Source organism: Spea bombifrons, chromosome 1 (genome assembly GCF_027358695.1).
Source record: "Spea bombifrons isolate aSpeBom1 chromosome 1, aSpeBom1.2.pri, whole genome shotgun sequence".
Taxonomy (NCBI): domain Eukaryota; kingdom Metazoa; phylum Chordata; class Amphibia; order Anura; family Pelobatidae; genus Spea; species Spea bombifrons.
In genome coordinates, this window is record NC_071087.1 from 94,866,919 (window position 1) to 94,888,497 (window position 21,579).

The 21,579-nt window shown below is 38.6% G+C and overlaps 1 protein-coding gene across 2 annotated transcripts in view; it reads right to left on the minus strand.

Annotated features, from left to right (window-relative positions):
• Positions 1–21,579, minus strand: part of LINGO2 (leucine rich repeat and Ig domain containing 2) — a 227,959-nt gene that overhangs the window by 104,314 nt on the left and 102,066 nt on the right. The window contains exon 2 of one of the 2 annotated variants that reach the window (XM_053465927.1): positions 9,455–9,516. The exons of the other annotated variant lie outside the window; for it this stretch is intronic. The gene's annotated coding sequence lies outside the window, so the exon portion shown is untranslated. The remainder of the gene's footprint in view (positions 1–9,454; positions 9,517–21,579) is intronic. 2 annotated transcript variants of the gene reach the window in all.

Below are 21,579 nucleotides of genomic sequence, written 5' to 3' on the forward strand. Positions count from 1 at the left end.
GCTCATCATGGGGCCTTGTATCCTATCTAGCTTTCTTTTCATTCGCAGGAAAAAAAAAAAAGACTTATGCCACATCACGTAGTTATATAAGACATGAAGATAAATATGCTGGCGTTTCATGGCGTATAATAATAATGTAAAAAAATGGTTCAAATAATTTATGTTTATGCAGCAGTAGTTTCTAATGACACGTCATCAACAGAGGAATCACTTTATAGGGTAGATCATTTCATGTATACATCAACCTAGGGACTTTAATCATGGCACAAACATAAAAACTACAAATATCACTGGCAGATGGTCTCTCTCTCTCTCTCTAAGCATGCGCATGTCCAACAATTCCCTGTGCATTTGCTAGCAATTTCATTAGTTTAGTGCAAATATATTGTGCTATGCTCTAAATAATTGCATTACACATTACTTATCTACTGTTCCCGGAAAGGGAAGATGCCTCATTATTGGAAGTTCAATGTTACTTGGAAGATGCAAATGCAATGCTCATGAGTGGTTTTGTTCACGCCAAGGAACACTGAGATATTATGTCTAAATCATTAAGAAGCAAGCAGAGAGGCTAACCAAGTTCTGGAGTCCCTCTGCTAACCAAGTTCTGAAGTCCCTCTGCTAACCAAGGCTAACAATGTTCTGGAGTCCCTCTGTTATGGTACAGGCCAATGTGCCATAAAAAATAAGCTGATATGACACCTTGTACATGTCTGCTAATACGTAATGACAGAAAATGCCATTTGAGGACTTTAAAGGACAGATATGGTCAGATAAGAACCATAGATCTCCCCCAAATGGCCCATATGTCCCCTGGAGGAAATAAATACATATATCTAGTTCCTAGTGGAATTAAAGTTTCAAATACTCGATGCCCCTGTGGCACAAGCATCAGTCTTCACAAAAGAATAATAGTGATTGGCAGGTCTGCTTCTCAGGAGGCTCTTCTGGAAGCTGTATGACTTGTTGCAGCAGCTCTCAAAGTGAGCAAGCAGTGGTAGACAAGTTCACCGAAGCAGCCACTGGCCTGACATGTTTTATAATTCAAGACATTATGAAACAATGTTAATTAATAATCCCTAGATCATAAAATTTCAGAGCGATACGGTTCAAGTACTCATACTAAAAAATCTCTACTATAAAAGTGATAGTACCACCACTATAAAAGTGATAGTACCTTCCAGAACTGCAAAGCAGTGGGTTTATTTCACAGTGACACTGCCCTATCCCTGATCCAGAGCATTGCTAAGCTCTAAGCACAGACTTCTGCTGTATAAGGGGGGCTAGTTACAAGGCAGGTCTCCTGGACTCGCCAAATGAGCTGCAGCTCATCAGTGAGCCTGACTGTCTAAGAAAAAATCTCAAATGATATCCAAATGTGAGCTATTATTAAACTTGGATAAAGAGTTCAGGCTAGTTTAGTAAAAATCATTTTACCCTTAGAACTTTCAGGCTGGAGTAGAGGAAGCATCAATATCAATGCTGTGGGCCATTAATTGCCCTGAAGTTGACACCAACAGAGAAAAAACCTGTTCATATAATATAATCTGTTTAGAGATTATTATTTTTTTCTGAAGCATTATACTAAGTTTCTGTGTATGACTATGAAGATATAATTCTACAAATAAAAATATATATGAAGACATAATTCTACAAATAACAGTATAACACAAAAACACTTTTACAGTATGGGGCATCTCACCAGCCAATCTCAGGCGATTCTAAAATAACCGCTGGTCACACAAGAGTGTGTATATACTCCTGTGCACCACCGGTCCCATGTGGTTGGAAGATGAATTGCACCCTCTGTTGACTTGAATGAGCCCCATTATGTGTGTCATAACATTAAAGTTGCTTAAAGATATACGTAACATTGGAAATGTGAAGTTGATACCTGGACCCTTATGATATTAAATATGTTGGAGGTATTTTCAATGGGAATTTTTCACTTTAGATTAATAGAAAATGTTCATTACATTGAGCAGTATCTGTGACATGGTTTATCACTCCTGCCCATGATCATGATAATTCCATTTCATACATAGTGACAAAATGAAAATGGCCTCTTCAGAATCCAGAACCATTCATTTGCAGTGCTTTACCCAGACCCAGACAGTGAAAAGATTAATTATTGAATGTCACAGTTCCCTCTTTCCTGCTATTTGAAACATTTGCTTTTATATATGTCCTTTTTCTATTGTCATTCCAGCTTCAGTGAATGAGGCTCGCAAATTCTATTTAGATGGCTGCACTGTCCATGCAGAATGAAGTCCATTAAAATTAAACACTCTAAAATTAAAGTATTTTACCCATGGGATGTAAAATATGAAAGAAAAATTCCCTTTGAAAGAATGTAATTTGTTTCCTCAAGAATTATACCACAGTATGAACCTAGCAACAATGTATATATTATTAGCTTAGTGGTTGCTTTAGGTATTTAGTTGCCTTAGGGGCAAACATACCGTATTTGCTCGATTATAAGACAACGTTTTTTTCAGAGCAAATGCTCTGAAAAATACCCCTCGTCTTATAATCGAGGTCGTCTTCTAATCACTATGAGACTAAGATCCAGATCCCTTGCAGCGCTGCAGTGGACATGGATCCTCCTGTCTGGTAACCTCAGCTGCTGCCGGTACTTACACCGGGTGTCTATCACCGAGCGCCAGCGAAAGTGCCAGCAGCAGCGGAGGTTGTCTACACGCATTACGCATACCTTCCCTGGATGCCAGCGCTGCAGGGAATTCTCTTCTCTGGCAGTCGGGGAAGGTATGCGCGATGCGTTTAGACAACCTCCACTACTGCTTGTACTTCCGCCGTAGCTTCTATGATGCAGCACCGGCGTGCTCATAGAAGTTCCGGCGGAACACCCGCTGCCCCCACCAGACACCAGGGAGTCAGAAGCACTGGTAAGTCGGGGGGGTTGGATGGGTGGCATAAGGCTTTTCTGGAGGCAGAGTGCCCCATGATATGCCTTTTAACCCCCTATATGCCACTCTGCCTCCAGAAATGCCTTATACACCACCCTATATGCCACTCTGTCCCATGATATGTCTTTTAACCCCCTATATGCCAGAGTGGCATATAGGGATATAAGGCATTTCTGGAGGCAGAGTGGCAAGCCTGGGGGCAGATGTGCATACCTGGGGGTGGGGGCAGGTTGGCAAATAAAAATATTTTTCTCAATCATAGCTTTTATTGAATATGAAAAAATACTTAACATGAATTAATATTGACTAGTATAACTTTTTTCCTATAGGGTCGTCTGATATTCAGGCTTTTTATTTTTTTCCTAAATTAATATTCAGATTTGGGGGGGTCATCTTATAATCAGGGTCTTCTTATAATCGAGCAAATACGGTATTTGGAAGTCCCAAGTCTTAAACATAGGATTGATTTATAATACGGTCTTGTAAAACACTTATTGTAGAATTTGGATAAACTCATGCTCAAATTACTTATTTTAAATTTTGTGACCTTTCAAAGACAACTGTCAGAAAGATTCTTGCTGGCCTGTGTGCCACGTTTAAACTCATTTTCAATCTTCCATTTTTATATTTCGGCTATTTACAATGACAAGCTTAGCAGTTATATCTTTAACAGACGGAAAATAGAATTTATTTATTTTATCAAATTAAATTTTAATTTTTTCTTATCGTCGCCATAACGCAAGCTCTAGTATTTATCATAATCTAGATTTCATTAAAAAAAAATGGAAACATATTTAATATACCATCACTTCCCGTTGAATCCATCTGGAGGTGATTGCAGCACAGAACATAACAGATGGGTACAGAATGAATTCAAATGTGGGAAAGTTGTGAGAAAGGTTCTCAGGAAGACAACAGTATAAGATAGCATGTTGTCTAATAAGTATCTGAATAGCTTTAATGGATTTTTATTTTTGTGACGACAGTTTGCGGCCATGTAAATTACATGATAGATCGTTTTATTACTCACCTTCTCTGAACTGCACGCTAGCGATTGCTATATCCATCCAAGCTGAAACTCTAACAGACAGCTATCTTATTGAAATCAGGAAAGCTTTTCTTGGTATAAATAATAGAAATAAGCACAGGCTTTGCATTATGATTGTAAGTATAAGGTGCTTTGTTAAGCTTTGTGCTTTTGCCTCTCATTTATCATGTGTTTTTATCGGCACTTTATTGCGCATTAAAGCACCTTATACTTACTATCGGAGAGCGAAGCCTGTGTTTAGTTGTGTTCGAGTTGGAGGTGCTTTGTGAAACTACTGTGGATTTTTTGACACCCATTTCCCGGGCGGATCTGTGGGTGTGCGGCTGCCGGCGGGGAGCACTTGAGGTTTACTGGCGTCTAGCCCGTTGAAAGATTTTTGCAAATGGTATAAATAATAACCTTAAACATATTGGCACTTAACCCCTTAAGGACAATGCATTATGAGCCCGTACACACACGTGCTTTGTCGTGAAGGGGTTAAATAAGGCTTATTGTGCTATTCATATGTTAAAAACATTCTATGCTGCTTCTACGACTCTATTCACTTTCCTGTTTTATGATTAAATGAAGTGATAACTGAAAACCAAACAACGTCTAATATATTCACACAACGATTGATTAATCTATCTATCTACGGCCAGGCTGGAGCAGAGCCGGCCTTAGGTGTTCTGGCGCCCTGTGTGGACTACTTACTTCTTATGAACTTTAGGGTGCTGCAGTGGACAGCGTTTACCATAATATGTTTTGACAAAACAAAAAGAATGGAGGCGTAGTGCTCTACGCTCAGTAAAGTGGAATTTATATTTAAAACAACCTCAGGGAAACATGATATCTAAAGGAAGGTTAAAACTCTGATGATGACCTGGCCTGACGAGGCTTCCTTTCTGGTGCCCCCCTCTCATCACAAAAAAAGAAAGGAAAAAATCTTGTAACAAAACTCCCCTTTCTCACTATCTATCCCCTCTCCCTTTATCACTATCTACCACCTCTGCCCCTTCTCACTGCCTTCCCCCCTCTGCCCCTTCTCACTGCCTTCCACCCTTTGCCCCTTCTCACTGCCTTTCCCTCCTCTGCCCCTTCTCACTGCCTTTCCCCCCTCTGCCCCTTCTCACTATCTACCACCTCTGCCCCTTCTCACTGCCTCCCCCCCCTCTGCCCCTTCTCACTGCCCCCCCCTCTACCCCCTCTCCCTACTTTTCATTATCCTTACTTACCTTGTTGAGTCCTGCAGTGGGAGCGGGAGGCGCCCGTCTTCCCGCTTTGCCGCGGCGAGCGCTTCACAGCTGAGCGCCGGAATATGACATTGTATTTCGGTGCTCAGCATGAAACGACGGCACCGCAAGTGACGGAGAGTGAGGGGCGCCGAGCGGTTGCTGAAAACTTCACGAGCGACCGCTTGGTGCCCCTGCTCGGGACTTAAATTACAACATTGTTGTTTTGTTTGCTGTTTTAACTTTGTTTAACATCCTCCATGTTAAATAAAGTAAAAAAAAAACAAAACAATGTTTTAATTTAAGTCCCGGGCAGGCGCCCCTGTTGCCATGGCGCCCTGTGCGGCCGCACAGGTCGCACACCCCTAAGGCCGGCCCTGGGCTGGAGATGACTAAGCGGCCCTATAAGGCCAGTGGCTGCCAAATGATGTACCTGGGGCTACTGGCTGTATACTCATGGCTGCAGAACCACTGAAGTGGCATTATTTATCTATTTATCTACCTTTCTATCTATATATCTATTTATCTATCTAAAATGCATTCACCCCTCAAAAAGGCAGTTTGGGTTGGATTTTGGTTAATCTAGAACAGAAGCAGAAACCCATCACTATCTATGTCCAGAGTGTTCTGGCATGTCGGCAAGTACTCAGAACGATAAGAAGGGAATGAGAAACAATGAGTTATGATAAGATAATCCATCATACTCTCTGTCTGAGATGGACATTGCAGTTTAGTCTTAACATGTTAAATGCATACAAACACACTAGTATTATTATAATTACATGTACCAGTAGACAGAATACCTTATGCCTTATGTTATTGCCTTTTTCATAGAAAGACAGCCTATGCAAAAGTGGGTGACTACTTTGCACTAGAATTTTTGGTGACTATCGCCAGCATCATCTATATTGTGTGACATGATATAAGACAGGCCCAGAGCACATCCTGTACACCAATATCCCCTATCACATGCCTTGAAGGATGATGTTTAGTAGATAAAAAAATACTAATCCACATGCGATTACTGCATTCTAAAATGGTAGCTAGTTGTGGAGGACAGTGTTTAACCGTTTATACACTTCAGTGCACAAGGGACCTCAAATGGATAGAAGATGTATTGGAGCCACCATTTACTATAACCGAAGTCTGTGACTAAAAAGGAAGACCTTGTATTGCCAATGTATTTTTTATGAATTCAGCCTTTCCATTGATTGCTTATTACGCCACCTGGGAGACTTCATTGAGAAGACCAGAAGTGTGTTTATATATAAAAAATGTGGATGCAGACAGAAAAAACACACATTTTATCTCATATATTAGGAATTTTAACGAATTTCAGTTAAAATTCAGTGGTATTTCTTTTTTAGTACATATTTCTGTTAGTGCCTTAGAATAGAATAGAAGAAACCCATCAATTAAACCATTGTTGTTATCAATTTCAAATTCTAACTGCCCCACTGACCTTCCCTCTCGATAATTTTATTCAGACATACTAAAATCAGATTATTTTTCTTAGATCTAAAAATAATTTAGACTCCAAGATAGGATGCAGTGCTGCTTTCCTAAGCCTGATACTTAGTAATATTGCGGTTCTTAATCATCACTGAAAAGGCCATTAAAGGCTAGTTAGTTGGTGATCTGAAGTAGTTTTCTGATCAGTAAATCCTCAAGGGAAGAAGTTTACCAACTGATAATGATCATGTCCGGAAGGCTGCAGTGAATCCAAGCATATAATCTGTCTAACTAATACAACACAAGTTTAATTAAGAAATGTTGAAACACTAAATATTCACAGCTTTACTGAATGAAGAACACGATTTCTATATAAAAGAATGAACAATGCAGTAATAGAAGGATTAGTGTGTGTTATTCCTCTTCTTTTTCATCAAAATAAGAATACAGTAAACTGTATTGATCGTGAAGTCAAAGGCCTCTTTATCAAATTTAAAAAATCACTAAGTGACTGTCAAGGTCCTATCAGTGTTGACTGCAGGCAAACATGAATAGATTATTATGAGTTTGCCTTTTAAAAAAAAAAGTGATTTGGAGTTTATGACCACAAGCCACAAGGGTTAAATATCGCTTTGGAGATATATACTTCTAAGAAAAATTGACATATTTAAGAAGTTACTAAACTTGTGTGAATAGAAGTGATATAATGGTATTTTTTTCATAACAGCCCCTAGTATTCTATTAAAACATGCTACAAGTGGGTGAGGCAATATGGTACAAGCAAAAGTGAAAACAATGACGCAAACAAAAAATCATTTCACAATACAGTATAGCCAAGTGTCATAAGTAGATATAGAAGTACACTTATTTGTAGATCACATATAGAGGAAGATAATAATGAGTGTTGTTGTTAAAAAGCTTTCTTATGATGTCACCTATAAGACCACATAGATAATGGTGAGAACCAGGTAATAGAGCATAGTTTAAAAAAAATAAACCTCTAAAACACAATGTCAAGACCTCTATATTTACGGCGTAGTTTATCCTCAACTAATTTAGAATTCCAGATTATTCAAATTAAACATTTGTGTTATGCCAAGCTGGGTCACCATTTGATTCCAGCAAATGTGATGCTCAAGGTGTTAAACTCACTCAAAATGTCATGCGTTTCATTCCTACAGGGATTACACAATAGATTTACCACCAGAACATATGTTTGCAAATAGTAATGTGTGTGCATTCTATTTAAAGGAATGTAATACAATTCTGTAATTATATAACTTATGGGTCTTTCTTTATACATAGAGTAATGCAGCATACAAAGAAGAAAAAAATAACAACATCCGTCATATAAAAGCTAAAGGTCAATCTGATTTTATAGGTTGAAAGATTAGGAACCTCTTCTCCATCTGTACCAGTATCCTCATGTTATTGACGATTTCGTATATCGCCACTTCTGTTATTGTTAACATTCTATTGTAATAGTGATACAAAATCACTTGTTAGTGTTAGTTGGGTCTATCTGGATAGGGATGGGGTGGGAAGGAAAACTATAGAATATGTTGAGAGGGAACGCTATACGATAAGAAGAGGACGAGTTCTATGGCATACCTCTAGTTTGGGTGGTCAGTATGACGTAGGGGCTAATGAAGACAACATGGTAATTGATGCATATTAGAAATCGTGGTTCTCTAACTGTAGTTCCCAGAGTTACAGCCACGGTAAATCCAGTCCCAACTGGCAAACATGGGGTTCTCAGCCCAGAAACCTCTAATCTGTATCATTTTGCCAGCATCTTGTCTACATGGCCCCTTAAATTAACACTTGTACACCTACCAAACAAAATATTGCAAATATTACAAAAATCAGCCGCATGGGAAAAGCCAACTGCCCTGAGCTCATAATAATGCAAAGGTAGGAATCCTTCTTGATTTTGCTTCTGAGATTGGTTCCTGTTTGCAAAGCCCTGAGATTTAGCAGCCTTATCAGCGCTATATGTTAAATGGAGCACAGAACTTGTTTATTGTTTGCTTTGCTTAGCCTTGAAATCCAATAGAGACGATTGATGCCCTGCCCCCAGAGCACGTACAACTCCTTGGACTGTAGGCTGTGAAATGCTTGCCAAAAGCATAGCCAGGAGGATTTAACCGGGATGATGATTGTTAAACAGATGAAACACTTATGTGTGGTTGTACACTTGCATTGGATAATATCCTGGACTCATTTCTCGTTCCAAATACAGTGATTCTACATCCAAATTTCTGAGATACAAAGTGACACTAATTGCAGTATGTGCATTTACATGCCAGTAATTCCAATGTAATTAGATTCACCGGGAGGACTGTGGCTACACCATGCAACCATTTGGAACGCCGTAAAAAGACTAAAACAACTGTAAAGTAAAATTTGTTTGTGTTCATCACAAAGATTCCTGTGATCTTTACAGAACTGCGATAACATTAGATGTACGTAAGCCTTTCAAACATAATCAACTCTAAATCCTGAAAAATTCAGATACGGAGCAAAAAAATAAACTTTTGACAATATAATGCAGATTTTACAAGGTTTTCGTATTTATCAGATGAGGTGTAATATATACTTATTATATTATCCATTAACATACATAAAAATATTCAAGCAATGACTGTAACATTATTGAACACCATTGTGCATTTCTAATGAATAAGACCTATACCACTAGGCATGAAAAATGCGTATAATCATAAGCTGATTTCCTATTTAACCTAATAATTCGTCAAAAAAAACCATTTTTTATGATCATTAATATTAGTAACAGATTAAAACTGGCTACTTACCTAGTTAGTGGTAATCTGCGGACTCTTAATGGATGCCACCCAATCTAGTCTGTAGAAGGAACCTAGAACACCAGTGATAGAGACTGTTATATAGACTGATGGGATCACATCAACAATATTTACTTAAGTAACAAGGCTAGACTGGGGATAGCTAGGCACTTTAAGGGTTGGATAGGAAGAGTCATGTGTCATGTTTTCACATTCAGGCGCCGTGTGACTTGGAGTATGGAGTGATCTCGGCCACCAGCCTACCAGACATTTGCCCGATGTGCCAGATGGCCAGTCTGGGCCTGGGAAGCAATAGTGGAGAAATCAAATTTGACCAGGTCCTTGTGTAATGACTTACTATAACGATAACAGAGTTGTAATTCTTATTAGGAAACATAAAACAATAGAGCTAGTAGTTTCTTAAATCCACGTGTGAAAAAGCTATAATCCAACACATTTCTATGTTTTGAGGCATATATGTTTTGATACATTAGCAAGCAACCATTATGTACTGCTTTCTGGTAGTGATTTCCCAATATAATTTGCTGAGACAACATGACACAATTGGGGAGCTTATTCAGAAAACTCAATACTCAAAAATCAATAGTTATTAATTCAAACATAATAATATACATTCATACACTTAAACGAGGGACCTGACCCTGAAAATATTCCCAGTAAGACAGTATTTTCATATCCCTAATTTAAAAATAATTTGTGGCTAGAAGTCCTTTGTAAGTAAGGTATACAGAATGATCAAAGCAGTGCATATGGATATGATTTTATGGATTTAGTATGCTCATCACATGTACAGTATGTGAAAAGGCAGTACTGCTGCTGCTGAATGCAAACGCAAGCTCGGAGATCTGTATTTTTTTCTTTATTTCCAGCTTGTCATATGAAACACCTTGCTGGCCTTAATGCTGTGTAAATCTTCGAGATGTTAACTTCAGCCTCAACTTGCTAATATATTTTTTAACACTGTCAATAACAGGACTCCCTGTGGGATTCCCATGAATCCTGTACAAGAGAACCCCATAGGGGAACCATACTGGGGAATGACTATCGGTGATGAACATGGTTCCCCTAGACAATGTACACTGCTTTCTGCTGTACAGGGATACCTTATTGGTGATGCCATCAGCAAAATCACAGGGGTTCCCCTGTGTCAAATGAAATCCCTGGGGTCATAAGAGGGGATCTCTAGGCAGTATAAAAACAAACCTACAGGGGATTAGTGTACAGGACAATATAGAGGGATAGAGAGAGAATCCAAAGAGAAGCAACAGGGAGAGAAAGAGAGATATAAGAAAAAAAAACGATAAGAAAGAACGAGGGAGTGAATGAACAAAGGGAGAAAGAAAAAGGTTAAGAGACAGTAAAGAGAGGGGAAAAAAATTTGTGAAAAAGGGGGAAAGCAGAGAGAAAGAAAAAAGGAAAGAGAGAGGGATGAGGGGAGAAAGAAATAAGTGAGAGAAGGCCCATCCACTAGTATATATAGATATATACAGTATATACTATATGGTACTGTGCAAAAGTTTTAGGTAGGTGTGAAAAATTCGGTAAAGTTACTAGTTTATTTTTATCATTTAACAAAATGCAAAGAGTGTGAACTGAAGAAAATTCTAAATAAAATTAATATTTGGAAATACATTAATTTGCACACATTTTTAAGGAACCCGGCAGGTAGGCTGTTCAAAACATCTAGAAGAACTAACCACAGTTCTGTGCATTTAGGAAGCCTCAGTTGCTTCTCTCCTTTCATGTAATTCCAGACAGACACAATCATGTTGAGATCAGGGCTTTGTGGGGGCCACACCATCTCTTCCAGGACTCCTTGTTCTTCATTACCTTGAAGATATTTCTTAATGATTGTGGCTATAGGTTTGGGGTTGTTGTACCTCTAAGCATTGAGGAGACCAAATCCCCAACTCCATTTGTAGAAATGCAGCTCGAAAACTTGCAAGAAACCTCCACTGTGCCTGCAAACACTTATTCTTGTACCACTCTGCGGCCATTCAGCGAACAAACTGCCTTGTGCCACAGCCAAATATTGTTTGATTCATTTTGACTCATCAGTCCAGAGCACCCACTGCCATCTATGTTTTTGTGAATAGTTGAGCCACTTGGCCTTGTTTCCACTTTGGAGCTATGGTTTTTTGGCCACAAATCTTCCATGAAGATCACTTCTCACCAGACTTCTCCAGAGAGCAGATGGGTGTACCAGGGTCCCACTGTTTTCTCTCAATGCTGAGCTGAAATCACTTCTGGACATCTTCCAATTGCGAAGGGAAGCAAGCATTACGTGTCTTTCATCTGTCTGGCATCTAGTTTCCTTGGCTGACCACTGGTTCTACAGTCCTTAACATTGCCTGTTCCTTTGTGCTCCTTCAAAAAAGCTTGGACAGAACATCGGGAAACCCCTGACACTTTGCTGATGTAGTATAACTATCTTGTGCCTTACTGTGGTACTTAGTCTTGCCATGGTGTATGACTTTTGATGTTAAACTGTCCTCAGCAACCTCACCTTGTTAGAGACTTATTCCTCCTACACAGCTATTTCCTTTTCAGTTAATTATTGTGTTTCAATCTACATATTAAGATGATGATCATTAGAACCTGTATGGTATAATTGTTCAATCATAACCCAACTATATGCCTACAAAATCCTTGACATTGTGCAGTCTTGAAGACAAAGGATGATCACACCAAACATTGATTTCATTTAGATTTGTTCACAAATTTGGCCTTTTGTTAAACATGTCTATTTTTGAAAGCATTCTTACTTTACAGCATTTTTTTCACACCTGCATTAAAAGTTTTGCACAGTATATACTGTATATATATATATATAGACACGTGAGTGCTTTGAATTATTGGTTATTATTGGTGGAATTATTACTATTTTGTTGCAGTTTAAATGCACCAGGACACTGATATATATATTTGTATGTAATTTTTCACAGCAGATTATAACCAGCATTGGTTTCTAAAACTTAAATTCACTCCAAAAAAGCCTTCCTTGTGTTTCAATGACATACCCAAAAGCAAAATCTATTATTCTGAGCTACTCCTATGTCCCTGAAGAGGTTCATTATTTTTGTCTAAGCTGTGTTATTGCTGAGTGCATACTTTATTTGAATAGTGCATGAAAATCTACTTGACAATTCATTAGTTTTAGTATTCTTGTACTCTCTTCTTGAAATAAAATGATTCTGTTTGGTTATAGTCAAAACTGATGAAAGCCCTCCACTAAACAGAGCACAGCAAAGAAAATAAACGTATAACTGGGAACTTTGGAGAACAGGCTAAACAATGCACTCCCTCCGCTTAAGGAGTGACTTCACAAGAGGGCAGACCTAACTACTCAAGGAACATGGCTAGCCATGGAGTGAGCGGGGCTAGCGCCAAGCATCATTAAATATAGTCAGAGAATTGGGTGGGGGAGTGGTCATAACTAAACACCGATCCTCTGCCTTGGAGAATGAGGACCATGACCTGGAGACCTGGCAAAGCAAGGTTTCACCTGGGTGAAAACTGGAGAGTTTCCAGGTATACTTATGTCACTTTGGACATGCTTAAGACACGCCCACAAGGACACAAGGTATGTCTAAAGGTTTCATCATTTACACTGTATGCAAATGAGTGTGAACGTGTAACCATGGGTAAGGATTCAAAATATGACATATCTTGTGTCTCAGCGTGTGATATGTTTGCGTATGTGTGTATGTATATATATATATATATATATATATATATATATATATATATACCTGTGAACTTGTGGGCTGATGTCAGTGGGCGTTCCCACCAACATCAGTAGGCATTCCTATTTAAAGGGTAAATGGGCGGGGAGTGGGCCATGTCAGGACCCTGCTCCTGTGACCCAAAGGATTTGGCTGCCGACCCAGAGCTTCTCCTGTAGTCTCCGGCCATATCCAGCTGCTGGCCACGCTCTGCACCACCAGATATGCCATTCCAGTATGTAGCTGTTTTGGCCATATACATGCACATATACTGTATATATGCACACACTAGCAATTTGTATATACATCTAGAGTAAACACACACATTTCATATACATTTAAATGAAGCAAATAGGTAAACGGAAAGATTTTTGTTGAGTATATTTTTTGTCTATTTTTTTACTTCCTATTTTGTATTACACAAAAGGCTCATAGAGTGATATAACAGCATTGTAGACAGAACAGGCAATATTGAATCATTTTGTGCCTTGACGTTACTTGAAAGCCTTGGTTGTTTGAAGTCCAGCCATCAATACTTTCCATGTCTATTAAGAGACTGTATAGAGGGACACACATATTTCCAGGAATCTCTGAAAGTCAATGGGTGCACTGCTAATATGGTGTATATCTCCAACATGCCAAGCCAGTATAGAAATACAGAAACATTGTCCTGAGAAGAGTGATGAGCCTCTTGGTTACTGCAACTGCTGAGAAGCAACAAAGAGCTCTTTTATTATTGTTCCTCACCTCTGAATTTAATCTAAATAAAACAGGTTCTGAGGGCCAGTTTTTAAAAAAAAACAGAATAGACAAAATATTTTTTTACAGAACCTTGAAATATGTATGCATATGGAATATTTTTTTTAATGCTGGGACAGACCCCAATTTGACGGGACAGGGCCGCAAAAAAAAAAAACTGTTCCAGGAAATTCGGGACTGTTGACAGGTATGTAACACCATAACATGCACACACACTCCCAACATCTCACACTCTTACCTTGCATACAGCTTACCACTCTACGTGCACTACTAATGCGAGGTCACATAGTGTTGTGTTATAGGGGTTTTTTTATATTACGTCGCTTAACATTAGTTAAAATCTCTGGATCTTACCATCCTGTCTCCCATACAGAGTTAAAACCTCTGAAAATGAAGCTACCTGCTGCAGGGCCTTACCTATCTGTTACCATACTGACCTCCTTATGTGAGAAATCATTTGTCCTTAAGTGCACTATTACATTCAACTCCCCATCCTGTCATGCTTCCTTAACGATTTTTGAAATACGTCTCCTGTCTCTACGACCTGTGGCTTTCAAAATCGCAACTCTCAGTATGCAGTCACCCAACAACAAATGCCTCCTTACACTTGAGTTTTCTCTTCTGCCGTCCTATCTCTTATTTCTCTGATTCCCATTTCTCTAACGTCATATTAGCTTCTTATTGAGAAGATGCCAATATTTAGGCCATATATCATTAAGCCTGAATAACTCGGATTTTACTAGTGGACCAAATATTAAGGGTTAATGCCTATAAAGAAATTCAAGGAAGCCTGTATTGTTATTAAACAACCAGCCAAAATAAATTTACCCTGACTTGTGTTTGCCATATTACTTGTCATTCAAAGTCCTACAAAACATCTGTCTGATGTGTGTATTTGGAGTTTACAACATAAAGTTTTATAGCTGCCATTCAGTATTCCGGCTGTCAGAAATATTTCAGTTAATGTAGCAGAGTGCATAACGATTACTCAGTCTTGTACACAAAACACCAATAGAACACAGAAAATCGAGATTTATTGTAGATGCATAACGTGTTTTGATTTAAATATTTAAAGTAGACCTACCATCTGTGATGCTTTTAGCATCATTAAACTAACTTTTTATTTTTTTAAGAAATAAGTCCCTGAAACGATTTTAGAGATTTTTTATATTTCAGTTCAGTGACGTATGAGATTAAAACAAACTCTGCCAATCAGACCATACTGATACCCACTATAGCTAGAAAAAGTTATAAGTTCAAAATAGGATCCCTAAACCCTAAAAAAAGACCACTTTTGACCTGTCTGCTGACAAAGAATGTGCCACTGCTTGGCATCCCCATGATGCTAGTGGGCAGACCTGCTGATGTTGGTGGGCGTTCCCATCGTTGTTGTGGGAAACACCCCCATTCAAAGAGGAAATGGAGGAAGTGGGGCGTGACAGGACCCTGCTCCTATGATCTTCAGGATTCAAGTATAGACCCGGAGAAGCGGAGAAGCAATGCTTCTCCTGGACTCCAGGTGAAACCCGGAAAGTTCCTAGGTATCCCCATGATTCAGGCACCCCAAACAACTGCATAGGATGCCGTCTAGTCATAGGATGCTTGCATGAAAAAATTAACTTCCATATTAAGAATGAAGGGTAATAAAATGTGACTCCACCATTCCTTTTTATGTATGATTTTTCCTTTGAAAATGCTAGAAGGCAGCTTAAATCTTAAAATTACACATTTTAAGCCTAAAAAAGGAAAAACAAGATAAGATGGCAAATTTCACATTAACACTCCCACGTCTCAGAGATGAACCTTGTTAGGGTCCAATCCTAATTTACTTGGGAACACAGGCAGTGCCTGGTAAAACCATACCTTTGGCTTTGACGTGAGGAAATTCAGCACGCTAAATGTCTCCGTAGGCATAATTTACATGGAAAAAAAATGTTTGTCTGAAAACAAAATCTCTAAACAGATTACAGCACCACTGCCAGCAGTATTTTCCGTACTTATCTATGATTATGTTGTTAAGGCTTGGGAGAAAACTGAAATGCCTTTAAAATATATAGGAAATGTGTATTTCATTTAAAAAAATACCCAGTCCTTTAACACATTGCACAACTTCAATTCTATATAATGTCACTTAAAGGTGTGGTAATCAAATGTAAGCGTTTTATTTTAATTTAGCTGTATTTCAACATATATTTAGAAAAATACAAATGCCCTGGCAAGGTATATGCACCGCTGACAACTCTTATTTTTGGTGCTGCATGTGCTTTAGGCCACTTTTAAGACTTAATATTTTAAATGTAGCAGAGATCAATAATAACTTGGACCCCAAACTCCCAGATTTTGCCAGTTAAAGACATGCGGCATTACTGAGACATGACCTTTGACTAAAATATTAAAATATCTCCTCCATGTACCAAGAGATAATTATTAAGATTACCCATATTTTGCATGAGGGATAAGAGAAGAAATAAATGGTTCATAAATATATTTCATAAAAGCCTTTTTTTGTGCTATGTATGCAAGCAGGGCTCAAACACTCTTTTTTAAGCTATCACTTTTGCTGATTGCTAAAGGGGGTTGGTCGCCTAGACACATTTTGGTACTCTTTTATGCAGTGGCGACTCTAGAAACAATATATAGGGGGGGCACACAAGATACCACAGTCAAACTGGGGGGGCATTAATAATTCCCACCATTAAATCATACCACTGAAAAAACACACACACATACATATATATATATATATATATATATATATATATATATATATATATATATAGCCAAAAGTAATGTGCTATGGAATGATACTTTTGTTATTGGACAATACAATACTTGATCATTCAACATGGGAAGCCTGAAGCCACAATTTAGTACGACTAATCATTGAAATCCTTTAAACAACACAATACCTTAACTTTTGCACTAAATGATTTCAGGGTCTAATATTAGATCCTGCTGCTGATATATATATATTAGCCCCTGCTGCCCATATATATTAATATTAGCCCCAGTTGCCGATATATATATAAATATTAGACCCTGCTGCCGATAGCAGGTATAGATCAACACATTAACACACAAACCCAGCTTTGCATGTATAGATCAATTGAAATTCACTTGTAATCTCAGCACTGAAGGTATATATCAAATAAACAGAATCAGACATACAAATCCTGTATTTGCAGGTATACAATAATAATATATGAAACGTAGCATCGCAGGTATAGATCAAATAAATACATGGAAACAGCATTGCAGGTATTAATCAACTGAACAAGACATACAAACCCTGTATTTGCAGGTATACATAAATAATGTATGGAAACATAGCATAGCAGATATGGATCTACAGAATAACACAGAAACCCAGCTTTGCAGGTACAGATCAATTGGAATTCACATAAAAACACGGCATTAAAGGTATATTTAAAACCCCCTAAATTACAGGCATAGATCACAGGTTGCACACCCCAAAGCAAGCCCTGGCGTCCACACTGCCCACATAGAACCTGGCCAGCACCCAGATAACACATACGATTTGCCATCTTTGTCCATATACACCCGGCCTGTGCCATCTCGGTCCCCAAGGCTCAAACATCCTGCTAGTGCCATATGTGCCCTTCCACAATTATACATCTATGATACACACAATCACATTAACTCATGCTCTCCCTCATTCAGACAAATCATCCACATATTAACTCATGCTCTCCCTCATTCAGACAATTCATCAATTTTAAGAAACTGCGCCCCTTGGAGCTTCAAATGAGAGGCTACATGTATTTCTAGGACAAAAGTTGAGTGCACAAATAATGATGGAATCTGTCGCTTTGGCTAGAAAATATGTTTTTTCTATCCATAGCGACATGTTCATTTGTGTCTTGCGCACACCAGGTTTGTACTAGAAACACATACAGCCCCTCATTTGATGCGCCAAGGGGTGTAGTTCTTGCAAATGTGTACTTTTTGTGCCATAATTTAACTTCCTACATGAGCAGTAATGCCACGTCAAGGCTTCAACCCTAATTACTGATCATTCACACGCCTTTCATATCTCCATTCACTCGCAGAAGCACACACCATACTTTCCATACATTCACTTGCAGAAGCACACACCATTCTTTCCCCTTACAATCCCAAAGAAATGATGGTAAAGGGAGAAAAAAAAAATCACTTTTACAGCAAAAATAAGTTTTGCAGTAAAAATGCAAGGCATGAGATGGTTACTCACGTACCGCACAGGCTAAATGGCTGATTTTAATAATATTTGCAGTTCATCAGGATTTCAAAAATTGCCTCCCTCTACCGTTGGCTAAATTTAACCCCATGATCAAAGAGATCGTGGGATTAAAAATTAGTATCGGCCATTTTTAAAAATAGAATGTGACTTTTTATAGCTATATGATCGCTGTGGTAACATTGCCTATCACAGTGATCATTTAGCTAGAATACTTATACTTTTTTTTTTTTTAAAGTTTAACTACTTTATGTTTAAATCATTTTTTTAATTTTTTTAAACTTAATATTGTTTATTATTATTATTGTTTTACAATCTATATACCATTGGAAAGGTGAGGCGATTACCTTTCCAACGGTATATGTTGGGGGTCTGTAGCTGCTTAGATGCCTGAGATACAGGCATCTAAGCAGCATGCCCCCATACCGCTTTAACTGACAATTGTCAGTTATTAATAAAGTTGCGCGGTGACGTCATCGCGTCATTGCGCGTGCCGTCACCGGCCGGATCGGGTGGGCCCAGTGATGCCCTTCAGCGTGAGGGGCAGATCGCCGGGGTAGATGGTGATGGAGGTCCACCGACCTCCATCAAGGTAAGATAGTGCTAGCGACGGCATGGTGCCGTCATTAGCACCCGACTGGGACTGCTAGCGACGGCACCATGCCGTCGTTAGCAGTCAAGGGGACTGTCCTGGGTGGCTCTAAATTCGGCGGGGGGGCAACAGGGGGGGCAAGGAATATCCTAGGGGGGGCAATTGCCCCCCCTTGCCCCCCTGTAGCGACGCCACTGCTTTTATGGTTCATGGTTTCTTTCTGGCCATAATCATTGTTGCTTCTTCCTCAATTTAATGTTAATGAAGTTCATATGAAGCGCCTCAAGGACAAATTACCATATTCCACTTGCTAAACGTTGGGGCCTGCATCTGCACACCCTGACATCCTACATAGTATAGAAGTAGCAGTGAAGATCCCAAGGGACAAAAGGGAGCCTATTTGCACTCACACAAGAAAATAGGAAATGTAAAGATGTCATGATAAATTTCCCTTGGTATATAAAAATTGTCTTCATGCTTGAAATACCTGTCTTAGGTCCAGATGGATATAACACTTAAATATGCATAGACAGATTTTTTTCAAGCCAGAAAATCTGCCATGGTCATATTTTATGTGAATGACATTGTATTCGTGGGTGCTCAACCATTGACAGTGAGCAGAATTCTTAAGCTGTATCCCAGTACTGATTTTCAAGAACTGGTGGCAGTCCATTTGTTGATCCTTTGCAGTTACAGTTGTGTGAAAATGAAACTGCATCCTCTTTGAATTGTATGGTTTTACATATCAGGACACAATAACAATCATCTGTTCCTTAGCAGATCTAAAAATTAAGTAAATACAACCTCAGATGAAACAACACGTGACATATTGTAATGTATCATGATTTATTCAACAAAAAAATAGAAATGATCTTATAGAAGCTATTCTTGCTGCCCATAACTCTGGGAAGGGTTATAAGTCCATTTCTAAACAATTTAAAGTCCGTAATTCTACAGTGAGAAAGATCTTTCAAAAGTGGAAAACGTTCAAGACAGTGGTCAATCTTCCCAGGAATGGACCTCCCCGCAATTATACCCCAAGGTCAGACCATGCAATGCTCAGAAAAATTGCAAAAAACCCAAGAGTTACATCTCAGACTCTACAGGCCTCGTTTAGCATATTGAATGTTAAAGTTCATGCGAGTACAAAAGACTGACCAATATGGTTTGTTTGGAAGAGTTGCCAGAAGAAAGCCTCTTCTTTCTAAAAAGAACATGGCAGTACGGCTTAGGTTTGGAAAGTTGCATCTGATCAAACCATAAGACTTTTGGAACAATGTCTTTTGGACCGACAAGACCAGACGAGATGTTTCACCGTAATGCACAGTGATGAAAACCAAACACGCCATATCAGCACACCTCATACCAACTGTCAAGGATGGTGGTGGAGGGGTGATGGTTTGGGCTTGTTTTAGAGCTATAGGACCTGGAGACCTTGCAGTTATTGAGTCAACCATGAACCCCTCTGTATACCAAAGTGTTCTAGAGTCAAACACAAGGCCATTTGTCTGACATCTAAAGCTTAGCCAAAATTGGGTCATGCAACAGTATGATATTCACAAGAACACAAGCAAATCTATTTCAGAATGGCTGTTTAGGACAAGAATCAAGGTGTTGCAATGGCCCAGTCAAAGTCCAGACCTCAACCCCATTGAAATGCTGTGACGGGACCTTAAGTGAGCTATGCATAATCAAATGCCTGCAAACCTCAATTAACTAAAGCAGCATTGTAAAGATGAGAGAGTGATAAAGTCGTACAGAAAACGATCACTTCAAATTATTGCTGCTAAATGAGGTTCTACAAGCTATTGAATCATAAGGTGTCCTTATGACACAATGTAATATATCATGTTTTGTTGTCCACCTGAGGTTGTATTTGTCTAATTTTTAGACCTGCTAAGGAACATATAATTGTTATTATGTCCTAACCTGTAAAACCATAGAATTCAAAGGGGGTGTGCTTTCTTTTTCACACGACTCAACTGTAACGTTGAGTCTACTGAAATATGCTATAGTTGCTTTTATAGTATAGTGTGCTAGCCTTTGGAATGCTTAGGCAATGGAATCACTAGGCTTTTGCAATAAACGTGACAGGTAGTTTGTGATATTAATGTCTTTCACCTAAGCAACAGCTTGGGTTTTTGGATCCATAAGGGATTTTCTGTGCTGTTTCTGGAGTTGGGTGTATAAATTGGGTGACAGTTGCATGGATTGCCATTATCCAACCTTGTGCAATGGAGTGTACATGGAATGAATAGGTAAAACGAGTAATGTTATTCAAGGGTTTCTCACCCCACAATAACAAGGATGCTGTGGAGCATTAGTACTTTCAAAGAAATTCTAGATTATTAGAAATTGTTAATTGACATTTTCCAATAAAATGCAGAGACAATGACTTGATGATAAACATAATGCCTACTATACATACTATAAAGTATTCTTTATCCATATACATTCGAGTACCAAAGAATGACTGCGCCCTTGAACTGCTACGTAGTTTATTTATAGCCTGCAAGGATAACACGAGGTCATAGTGTCAGGTTAGAGGAAAATAGGTTTTACCAGCAACAAAAGGACCAGTTGTTTATGACAATTACAAAATAAATTCACCACTCACATTGTAAGGTTACCAAGCACGGTGCCTTGAAAAAAAATAGATGTATCTACAACTACCGTTCACAAATTTGGGGATATTTCCTTGTTTTTAAAGGAAAAGCAAATTTTGTTCATTAAAGTAACTTCAAATGGATCAGAAATATAGTGCAGACATTGTTAATGTCATAAATGACTATTGTAGCTAGAA